This window comes from Zingiber officinale, chromosome 11A, assembly GCF_018446385.1.
Source record: "Zingiber officinale cultivar Zhangliang chromosome 11A, Zo_v1.1, whole genome shotgun sequence".
NCBI classification, from domain to species: domain Eukaryota; kingdom Viridiplantae; phylum Streptophyta; class Magnoliopsida; order Zingiberales; family Zingiberaceae; genus Zingiber; species Zingiber officinale.
The window spans coordinates 53,216,118-53,227,865 of NC_056006.1; positions in this window are offsets into that span (position 1 = coordinate 53,216,118).

Consider the following 11,748-nt stretch of genomic DNA (forward strand, 5'->3'; position numbering starts at 1 on the left):
ATGCTATGGAGGCTTGTAACCTCCATGAGGTGGTACACATTGATGATGTGGAGCAATCCTATTGGTCCACATCTTGCCAACTCACTAGTGATGTGGCAAAAAGTCAAGTCAAACATGACTTTTTCTCTTCCTCTCAAATCAAGTCAAACTTGATCAAATCTCTCTCATGGTTGATCTAATCCAACCATATGATTCAAGCCAACTTAATATAATGAATCTAATTCATTAAATTAAGTTGATTTAATGAGTCATAATCTAAATTAGACTCATTGAATACATGAATCAACTTGAGTCCAACTCAATTAGCCCAATTTGGATTACTCTTAATCCAATTTGATTCATCAAATGAATCTAATCCTCTTGGTTCATCATATGAATCTAATCTCCATCCACATGTTCTTTGTGTGTGACCCAATAGGTTCTTGTAACGTTGGCAATGCCCCTAAACTCATTTAGAAGCATAAGTAATGAGCGGTATCTAGCAATACATCATTACTACCCAAGTTACAAGAATGTTGAGATCCAACATCACCTTGTGACTACTAATTGTGACTCCTCACAATATGTGACATTGTCCTTCTATCCTAGACATCTAGATTGATCAATATGAGGCATAGACCGTGCCATCCTCTAATCAATCTAAATCTTGAACTCCAAGTAGACTCACTAGATCAAATGAGCTCAACATCTAATGTTGACTCATTTGGGCATGGCCATGCACTTCGTGGTCTAACTCTATCAAGAATATTAATGTCGCTCCCGTCATATGGGAGGGATAGATCCCATCTACATCACTCACATCCCTCTGCATAATTTGTTACATACCCAGTAATCGCCTTTATAGTCCACCCAGTTACGGGTGACGATTGACGAAACCAAAGTACATAACTCTTTATGTAGGGAACCATGGTGACTTCAGGTGTAAGGACTAGTAGTCATACTAATAGTCACATGAGAAAGTATATGACACTCATATAACGATCCATGATACTTTCTCATGGCGGGTCATTCAGTATACATTCTCCAATGTATACCCATGTGTCAGCTTGATATCTCTATATCCATGACTTGTGAGATCAAGTCATCGAACTGACCTACATGCTAGTCTTATTGCATTAACATTGTCCATGAATATTAATACTCAACTAGGAATGATTTAGAGTAGTGTTTCCTATATCATCTCACTATCGATTTAACTAATCGATTGATATAGGTATGAACCGTCTACTCAAGGACACTATTATACTTAGTCTATTTGGCACTAATACAAATAAGTATAATAATCAAACAAATGCCTTTATTAATATCCAAGAATATGATATACATGAGTCCATACAATCATCAAATAATTGGCTCTAGGGCTCTAACTAACAATCTCCCACTAGCACTAGTGCCAATCAGTATAGGCTCTAAGGCCTAATGACCTAGTGTGACCATCATGCTTCCTCTGTGCCAAAGCCTTGGTCAAGGGATCTGCGATGTTAGCTTCTATAGATACTCTGCAAATCTTCACATCTCCTCTATCGATAATCTCTCGAATAAGATGGAAACGTTGTAGAACTGCTGTGAACTCTGCCAGCTCATAGCACTACCATTCAAGTAGAATACGAACCCTGACTGCGATCTATAGTCATCCTGGTCGGTCTGGAAGCTAGCATCACTGTAACCCTTTACAGCTAGCTTATCATTGCCTCCATATATCAAGAAATATTCTTTAGTCCTTCTTAAGTACTTAAGAATATTCTTAACCGCTATCCAGTGACTTTTACCTGGATCTGACTGGTATCTACTCGTCATGCTCAAAGCATACGAGACATCAGGTCGAGTACATAGCATGGCGTACATGATCGATCCTATAGCTGAGGCATAAGGGATCTGATCCATGCGGTCTCTCTCCTCTCCAGAAGAGGGACCTTGAGTCTTCAAAAGACTCACGCCATGTGACATCGACAGAAATCCCTTCTTGGAGTTCTGCATGGCAAACCGTAGGAGTACCTCATCAATGTATGTACTCTGACTTAGGCCAAGCAATCTCTTAGATCTATCTCTATAGATCTGTATCCCAAGAATGTGGGATGTCTCACCTAAGTCCTTCATTGAGAAGCAACTCCCTAGCCAGGTACTGAAGCATAGGGATGTCCTTCCCAATGAGTAGTATGTCATCCACATACAATATGAGGAAGACAACTATGTTTTCTACAACCTTCTTGTAGACACAAGGATCATCTTCGTTCTTGATGAAATCAAACGCTTGATTCATCTTTTACCAACGGTTCGAGAATGGCTCCTCTAGGATATCGGGACGGCAACAAGAGGAGTGGTTCTCAAACCGTTGGTAAAAGTGTAAGAGTGGTTGAAAAGCACTCTAGTCAGACCGCCCCTATATGGGTATGTTACTTGTAGTCGGTTGTTGTTCCTCAACTCTTTGTGGAACAACATCATCCACAACACTTTGTGGTTCCAGTTCAATTTCCATCGAGGCATCAGTGCTATTGTTCGCATCTTGAACTTCTTCAAGATCGAATGTGCTCCCACTAGTCTTTCTAGAAACAAAGTCCCTTTCTAGAAAGACCCCAGTCTTTGCCACAACTACCTTGTGCTGACTAGGAATGTAGAAGTAATATCCCTTAGTTTCCTTGGGATATCCGATAAAGTAGCACTTGTCAGATTTGGGTCCTAACTTGTCTGAGACTTGACGTCGAACGTAAGCCTCACAACCCCAAATCCTCATGAAAGACACCTGGGCATCTCTCCCAGTCCATATCCTATATGGTGTCTTTATCACAGCCTTGGATGGAACTCGGTTGAGTATAAAAACTGCCGTGTCTAGAGCATAATCCCAAAAGTATGTCGGAAGATCAGTGTGACTCATCATAGTTCGTACCATATCTAATAAGGTACGATTCCTCCTTTCGGACACACCATTCCACTGTGGTGTTCCAGGAGGAGTGAGTTGGGATAGAATCCCACACTCAGCTAAATAGTCACGAAACTCATGGCTTAAGTATTCACCACCTCGATCTGATCAAAGTATTTTAATACTCTTGCCAAGCTGGTTCTGTACTTCATTATTAAATTCTTTGAACTTTTCAAATGATTCAGATTTATGTGTCATCAAATACACATAACCATATCTACTGAAGTCATCAGTAAATGTGATGAAGTACCTATAACCGCCTCTAGCAGCGACATTGAAAGGGCCACATACATCACTATGTATGAGTCCTAACAAATCAGTCGCTCTTTCGCTGTGCCCACTAAAGGGAGTCTTGGTCATCTTGCCTCGTAGGCATGACTCGCATATCTCATATGATTCAAAATCAAATGAGTCCAGCAAACCATCCTTATGGAGGTGGGATAAGCGCTTGTCATTTATATGACCTAAGCGACAGTGCCAGAGATAAATTTGGTTCATGTCATTTGACTTGAACCTTTTGGTACTAATGTTATAGATAGGGCTCTCAAGGTCTAGAATATAGAGTCTGTTTATTAGTGGTGCACTACAATAGAACATATCTTTTAAATAAACAGAACAACATTTGCCTTTTATTATAAAAGAGTATCCTTTCTTGTCTAAACAAGAAACTGAAACTATGTTCTTAGTAAGAGCAGGTACATAACAACAATCATCTAAATCTAGTACAAGCCCAGAGGGCAGAGATAGCTAATAAGTTCCTACAGCAACAGCAGCAACCCGTGCTCTATTGCCTACTCGTAGGTCCACCTCGCCCTTTGCCAATGCTCTGCTATTTCTCAGCGCCTGCACATCAGTACAAATGTGAGAAGCACATCCAGTATCTAATACCCATGATGTAGAAATAGATAGATTGACTTCTATAACATATATACCTGAAGTGGAAGTCTCACTTCGCTTCTTCTTAAGATCCTCCAAGTATACCTTGCAGTTCCTCTTCCAGTGCCCGGTCTGACCGCAGTGGAAGCAGGTAGCATCCTTGGAGACCCCTCCTTTAGGCTTCAGTGCCTTGCCTTTGCCCTTGGTTTGAGACTTTCCCTTACCTTTGGGCTTGCCCTTGCCCTTGTGCTTCTGGACCATCAGAATGGGCTTAACCTTCTTAAGGTTAATCTCAGCAGTTCGTAACATACTAAGTAGCTCGGGCAGTGGCTTGTCAATCTCGTTCATGTTATAGTTGAGAACGAATTGACTATAGCTATCCGGCAAGGACTGCAAGATCAAGTCAGTGGCCAGCTCTTGGCCAAGTGGGAACCCCAGTCTTTGTAGGTTCTCTATGTACCCAATCATCTTGAGTACATAAGGACCTACAGGAGCCCCGTCTGACATCTTGCACTGAAACAGTGCCTTAGAGATCTCAAATCTCTCATGCCTCGCTTGTCCCTGATATAGTTGGCGAAGATGCTCAACCATATCGTAAGCGCCCATCAACTCATGTTGCTTCTGAAGCTCTGAGTTCATGGTCGCGAGCATTAGACAGGACACATCTAATGCGTCGTCTTGATGCTTCTTGTAAGCATCTTTGTCGGCTCGCGGGGCATTGGCAGGATGGGCTGCTCCAGAACGTACAGTTTACGTTCTTGGGTGAGAACTATTCTCAAGTTCCTGTACCAGTCCAGGAAATTCGCTCCGTTGAGCTTGTCCTTCTCAAGGACAGATCGCAGGGAGAAGGAATTCGTGATCGACGTCATGGTTATCTACAACAGAAAATTTACAGAAATAAATATCATATTCTTTTAGAATCATTTAATTAGGCCTTTAACTAAATGATGCTCCCACTGAATACTATAATTCTTGTGGGACAAGATCCACATCATACTAACCCTTGAGTTAGCTTTGGCTAATACGCCCAAGGCTTAGTATGATCGGTAGGTAACGATTACCAATTACATCTCTATGCAACTCTTGTTTATAGGATCAATATCCGCATTTATATTAAAACTCGAGTTAGCTTTGGCTAATACGCCCGAGAGTTAATATAGATGTGATTTTGACCTATCTTTTCCAATCGTTGGAAGAATGCCTATAGTTGACTCGATCTAACCGAGCAACTAGGAATACTCAATCTAATTGAGTTTGTATTCACCCATGCGTTGATAGGCGGGACCAAGATTGTCCCTCCGTACCCTACCAAGATAATATGTATTGCTCTGTTTTGGCAGATTCAACAATACATGTGATCGAGATAGTGATAGGTATCATGGCACGGTTAGGCATTTTAGAGTTGGTTCGATCTAGATCTAATCTAATCGAGAAGGATGCATCTTGTGCACGACTTAGATCTAATATAATCGCAAGGGTACATCATGTGCACGACTTAGATCTAATCTAATCGTTAAGGCACTAATTAATTAATTAATTATTAAACATGCATCAAATACATAACAATTAATTAATTAATCTATTTGTGATTTAGTCATGGCCCTACTACGATCTTCTCAAGCCAATGAGAAGATCCAATGGTCAACCTAGGGTCAACAGCTTCTCCAAGCTCCTCCCTTTGACCACCTTGTGTTGCTCGTACCCACCTCGGAACTCCGTCTCGTGTGGACCCTCCACCGCTCCAATTTGTACATTACAATTTGAAACTCGAGTTACAATCGAGTCTAAATCTAATTTACAACAAGAATATAAGAGAAGGCACGACGCGCAGGTCGCGAATAAATAAAAACATACAACACGCGCAAACACATAACGACACGCATGCCGTATTATGAATTACAACACAACCAATCATATTAGGTTTTTGGGCCATGATTATCACAAAATTTATATATAATTCAAAATTATATATTTTCATAATTTTCTATAATTTTAAAATTAATTTTTAAAATTTTTACGAGTAAAATTTCCCGGCGGTCCCGTTTAGCGGTTCCGGGCGCAATCGCGGAACTGATCCCCTTGCGGGGCCCAGGGGCAGCGCCCCTACCCGCGATCTAACCATCGCGAGGGTTCCTTTGCGATCCAACAGCGCCTAAACCCTCTGTCCCAAAACGATTTGGGCCGAGACATTGCCGTTTCGGAAAAATCTTCCCAGCGGGTTCGTTTTTAGCGATTTCAGGTGCAATCGCGGAGCAAATCCCCTTGCGGGGTTAGGGGCAGTACCCCTACCCACGATCTAACCATCGTGAGTTGCTCCTTTGTGATCTAATGGCACCCGACCCCGCTGTCCCAAATGGATTTGGGGCAAAATGAAGCCGTTTAAAAGAAAACTTTCCGGCGGCTGAAGCCTACAAGTGCCGAGACACTTGTGCTTCGCTTCTACGGAAAAATTACTCATAAAAACTCTAAAAACTCAATTTTTATAGAAAATCACAGAAGGTATATTTTTCATATTTTTCATAAAAATACAAACGAACTCGTACAAGTCTTTGCACGTGGCTCTGATACCACAGTTGGGTTCTTCGGGCCGCGAAAACCGCTTTTTCGCGTCACGGAAACCCCGAGCCACCCAAAGCCATGGATCTCGTGCAAAGATTCGTAAACAAAATTTTTGAAAAACCTTTTTCTTGTACGAGTTTGTAAAATCTTTAGATCTACACTAGATGAGGGTTATACCTTCGAAGCGTGCCCTTCGCTTATCCCGCTCGTCCAAGGTACACGTCGGATCTCCAAAGTATCAAAGTAGATACTTCTCTAGTGATATCCACACGAACAAGGAGTGCTCTCTAGCACTCAAGGATGGAGAAGAGAGACCCCAAGTGTGCTAGCACTTTCTAGGGCTCTCGGATGGGAATGGAAGAAGAAAGGAAAGCAAGGAAGAGAATACAATACACTCCTCTAAAGTATTACCTTTCTTCTTGGACTTCTTGGATTAACTCAAATCACCCTCTCCACTCTTGGAACCTCACGGCAACCACCATGGAGAGAAGAGAGAGCACTCAAGGGAGAAGAAGAGTGAATACACCACATGAATGAAAAATGAATTCCCATTCATTCACAAAGTGGCCGGCCACTCTAGGAGGTGTAACCTCCACATTAATTCCAATTAATGTGGAGACCATTAAGAGTTGTAACCCCCATGAGGTGGCACTCTAGGATGATGTGGATCAACACCATTGGTCCACATCTTGCCACCTCACTAAATGACATGGCAATAAGTGTAACCTCCTCATTTAATGTGGGCCGGCCACATTAAATGCTATGGAGGCTTGTAACCTCCATGAGGTGGCACACATTGATGATGTGGAGCAATCCTATTGGTCCACATCTTGCCAACTCACTAGTGATGTGGCAAAAAGTCAAGTCAAACATGACTTTTTCTCTTCCTCTCAAATCAAGTCAAACTTGATCAAATCTCTCTCATGGTTGATCTAATCCAACCATATGATTCAAGCCAACTTAATATAATGAATCTAATTCATTAAATTAAGTTGATTTAATGAGTCATAATCTAAATTAGACTCATTGAATACATGAATCAACTTGAGTCCAACTCAATTAGCCCAATTTGGATTACTCTTAATCCAATTTGATTCATCAAATGAATCTAATCCTCTTGGTTCATCATATGAATCTAATCTCCATCCACATGTTCTTTGTGTGTGACCCAATAGGTTCTTGTAACGTTGGCAATGCCCCTAAACTCATTTAGAAGCATAAGTAATGAGCGGTATCTAGCAATACATCATTACTACCCAAGTTACAAGAATGTTGAGATCCAACATCACCTTGTGACTACTAATTGTGACTCCTCACAATATGTGACATTGTCCTTCTATCCTAGACATCTAGATTGATCAATATGAGGCATAGACCGTGTCATCCTCTAATCAATCTAAATCTTGAACTCCAAGTAGACTCACTAGATCAAATGAGCTCAACATCTAATGTTGACTCATTTGGGCATGGCCATGCACTTCGTGGTCTAACTCTATCAAGAATATTGATGTCGCTCCCGTCATATAGGAGGGATAGATCCCATCTACATCACTCACATCCCTCTACATAATTTGTTACATACCCAGTAATCGCCTTTATAGTCCACCCTGTTACGGGTGACGTTTGACGAAACCAAAGTACATAACTCCTTATGTAGGGATCCATGGTGACTTCAGGTCTAAGGACTAATAGTCATACTAATAGTCACATGAGAAAGTATATGACACTCATATAACGATCCATGATACTTTCTCATGGCGGGTCATTCAGTATACATTCTCCAATGTATACCCATGTGTCAGCTTGATATCTCTATATCCATGACTTGTGAGAACAAGTCATCGAACTGACCTACATGCTAGTCTTATTGCATTAACATTGTCCCTGAATATTAATACTCAACTAGGAATGATTTAGAGTAGTGTTCCCTATATCATCTCACTATCGATTTAACTAATCGATTGATATAGGTATGAACCTTCTACTCAAGGACGCTATTATACTTAGTCTATTTGGCACTAATACAAATAAGTATAATAACCAAACAAATGCCTTTATTAATATACAAGAATATGATATACATGAGTCCATACAATCATCAAATGATTGGCTCTAGGGCTCTAACTAACATCTCTGGCACTATCGCTTAGGTCATATAAATGACAAGCGCTTATCCCAGCTCCATAAGGATGTTTTGTTGGACTCATTTGATTTTGAATCTTATGAGGCGTGCGAGTCATGCCTACTAGGCAAAATGACCAAGACTCCCTTCAGGGGGCACAGCGAAAGAGCGACTAACTTGTTAGGTCTTATACATAGTGATGTATGTTGCCCTTTCAATATCGCTACTAGAGGTGGTTATAGGTATTTCATTACATTTACTGATGACTTCAGTAGATATGGTTATGTGTACCTAATGACACATAAGTCAGAATCCTTTGAAAAGTTCAAAGAATTCAAGAATGAAGTACAAAACCAGCTTGGCAAAAGTATTAAGATACTTCGATCAGATCGAGGTGGTGAATACCTTAGCCATGAGTTTCGTGACTATCTAGCTGAGTGTGAGATTCTATATCAACTCACTCCTCCTATAACACCACAGTGGAATGGTGTATCCGAAAGGAGGAATCGTACCTTATTAGATATGGTACGATCTATGATGAGTCACACAGATCTTCCTATGTATCTTTGGGGCTATGCTCTAGACACAGTAGCCTTCATTCTCAACCGAATTCCATCCAAGACCGTAATAAAGACACCATATAGGATATGGACTAGGTGAGATGCCCAGGTGTCTTTTATGAGGATTTGGGGTTGTGAGGCTTACATTAGACGTCAAGTCTCAGACAAATTATGACCCAAATCCGACAAGTGCTACTTTATTGGATATCCCAAGGAAACTAAGGGATATTACTTCTACATTCCCAGTCAGCATAAGGTAGTTGTGGCAAAGACTGGGGTCTTTCAAGAAAGGGATTTTGTTTCTAGAAAGACTAGTGAGAGTACGTTCGATCTTAAAGAAGTTCAAGATGCAAACAATAACACTGAAGCCTTGATGGAAGTTGAACTGGAACCACAAAGTGTTGTGGAAGATGTTGTTCCACAAGGAGTTGAGGAACAACAACCAGTTCGAGTAGACATATCTCTTCGCAGGTCTGATAGGGTACATCGTCAGCCTGAGAGATACTCATTTCTCTTGTCTGACCATGATGACGTTGTGCTCATAGAGGATGAGCCTACCACCTATCAGGAAGCTGTGATGAGACCAGATTCTGAGAAATGGCTAGAGGCCATGTGATCCGAAATGGAATCCATGTAAACCAACCAAGTATGGACTTTGGTTGATCCACCTGAAGGGGTAAAACCCATTGGGTGTAAGTGGGTCTTTAAGAGAAAGACTGACATGGATGGACTTATCTATAAGGGTCACTTGGTAGCTAAAGGTTTCAAGCAAATTCATGGTATTGACTATGATGAAACCTTTTTCTCCAATAGCGATGTTTAAGTCCATTCGGACCATGTTTGCTATTGCAGCTTACCATGACTATGGGATATGGCAGATGGATGTCAAAACCACATTTCTGAATGGAAACCTGCTCGAGGATGTGTACATGGCACAACCTAAGGGTTTTGTAGATCCACAACATACTAGCAGACTATGCAAGGTGCATAGTTCCATTTATGGACTAAAGCAAGCTTCTCGGAGCTGGAATCTTCGATTCGATGATGCAATCAAACAGTTTGATTTCATCAAGAATGAAGATGAACCTTATGTCTACAAGAATGTTGTAGGAAACACAGTTGTCTTCCTTATTGATTCGGTGGTAAGAGCCCGGGACCCCCTAACGAGGGGTCAACGCCACGTGGAGGTCAAAGGGCCAGGTGGTCCGTCGAAGAAGGGTGAGCCGACCGGACGCGTGACAAAAGGGCAGGCCGATCGCCTGCCCGTACACGTCTGATAGTGAAAGACGCCCTGACAGGGGTCGGGGTTCCGACGCTCAATGAAGTAGTAAATGACCGAGCGGAAGGCCTAATAGAAGGCAGGACGTAATGGACGCACCGGCCGGCTGGCACCAGGAATTAAGGCCGTCCGGACGACGCTCTTCGCGTCGGTCGGCCAGACGGACGTCCCGGCCGAGCGGTGGATGAAGTATAGGAACATCTTCTGACAGCCGTCAAGTCCTATGGCTAGGCCATACTCTAAGTCTGACAACAAGGTGTTATGTTGTCCCATCGAAGACATGATTGAACTGTAGCAGTATGGTGTCAGGTAAGCTCTCTGACAGGTACATACCGAGGTATGGGTTGCGGACATGTCTGCACCTCGGTGGGCGTGCATTAGTTCTTTCACCGCTCTATATAAAGAGCCTCTTCCTTCGCCAGAGGTACGCATTCTGCAAGCTTTGGAGCCACCTTTTGCTGTCCGCTTACCTGACTTGAGAGTCGAAGGGTCACCGCCGGGAACCCCTTCCCGGCCCAACTTCTGTGCAGGTTCGTCGGAGATTCGTGCTACCCGACGGAGGCCTACACCATCGACTAGGAGTGCGCCACGTGCCCAGCATCTTTTGGTTCGGCGATTCAGACAGGATCACTTATATTGTATGTGGATGACATACTACTCATTGGGAAAGACATCCCTTTGTTGTAGTCTGTCAAGACTTGGCTAGGGACTTGTTTCTCAATGAAGGACTTAGGTGAAGCATCCCGCATTCTAGGCATACAGATCTATAGAGATAGATCTAAGAGGTTGCTTGGCCTAAGTCAGAGTACATATATTGACAAGGTACTCCTTCGGTTTGCCATGTAGAACTCCAAGAGGGATTTCTGCCGATGTCACATGGCGTGAGTCTTTCGAAGACTCAAGGTCCCTCTTTTAGAGAGGAGAGAGACCGCATGGAGCAGATCTCTTATGCCTCAGCCATAGGATCTATCATGTATGTCATGTTATGTACTCATCCTGACGTCTCGTATGCTTTGAGCATGATGAGCAGATACCAGTCAGATCTAGGTGAAAGTCACTGGATAGCGGTCAAGAATATTCTTAAGTACTTAAAAATAACTAAAGAATATTTCTTGATATATGGAGGCGATGACGAGCTAGCTGTAAAGGGTTACAGTGATGCTAGCTTCCAGACCGACCAGGATGATTATCGATCACAGTCAGGGTTCGTGTTTTGCATAAATGGTGGTGCTGTGAGCTGGAAGAGTTCGAAGCAGGACACAGTAGCTGATTCTACGACAGAGGCCGAGTATATTGCTGCATCAGAAGCAGCAAAGGAGCCAGTTTGGATCCGCAAGTTCAACACTGAACTTGGGGTGGTTCCTAGCATTGCTGACCCTATTGAGCTCTATTGTGACAACAATAGAGCTATAGCACAGGTTAAGGAACCTCGCTC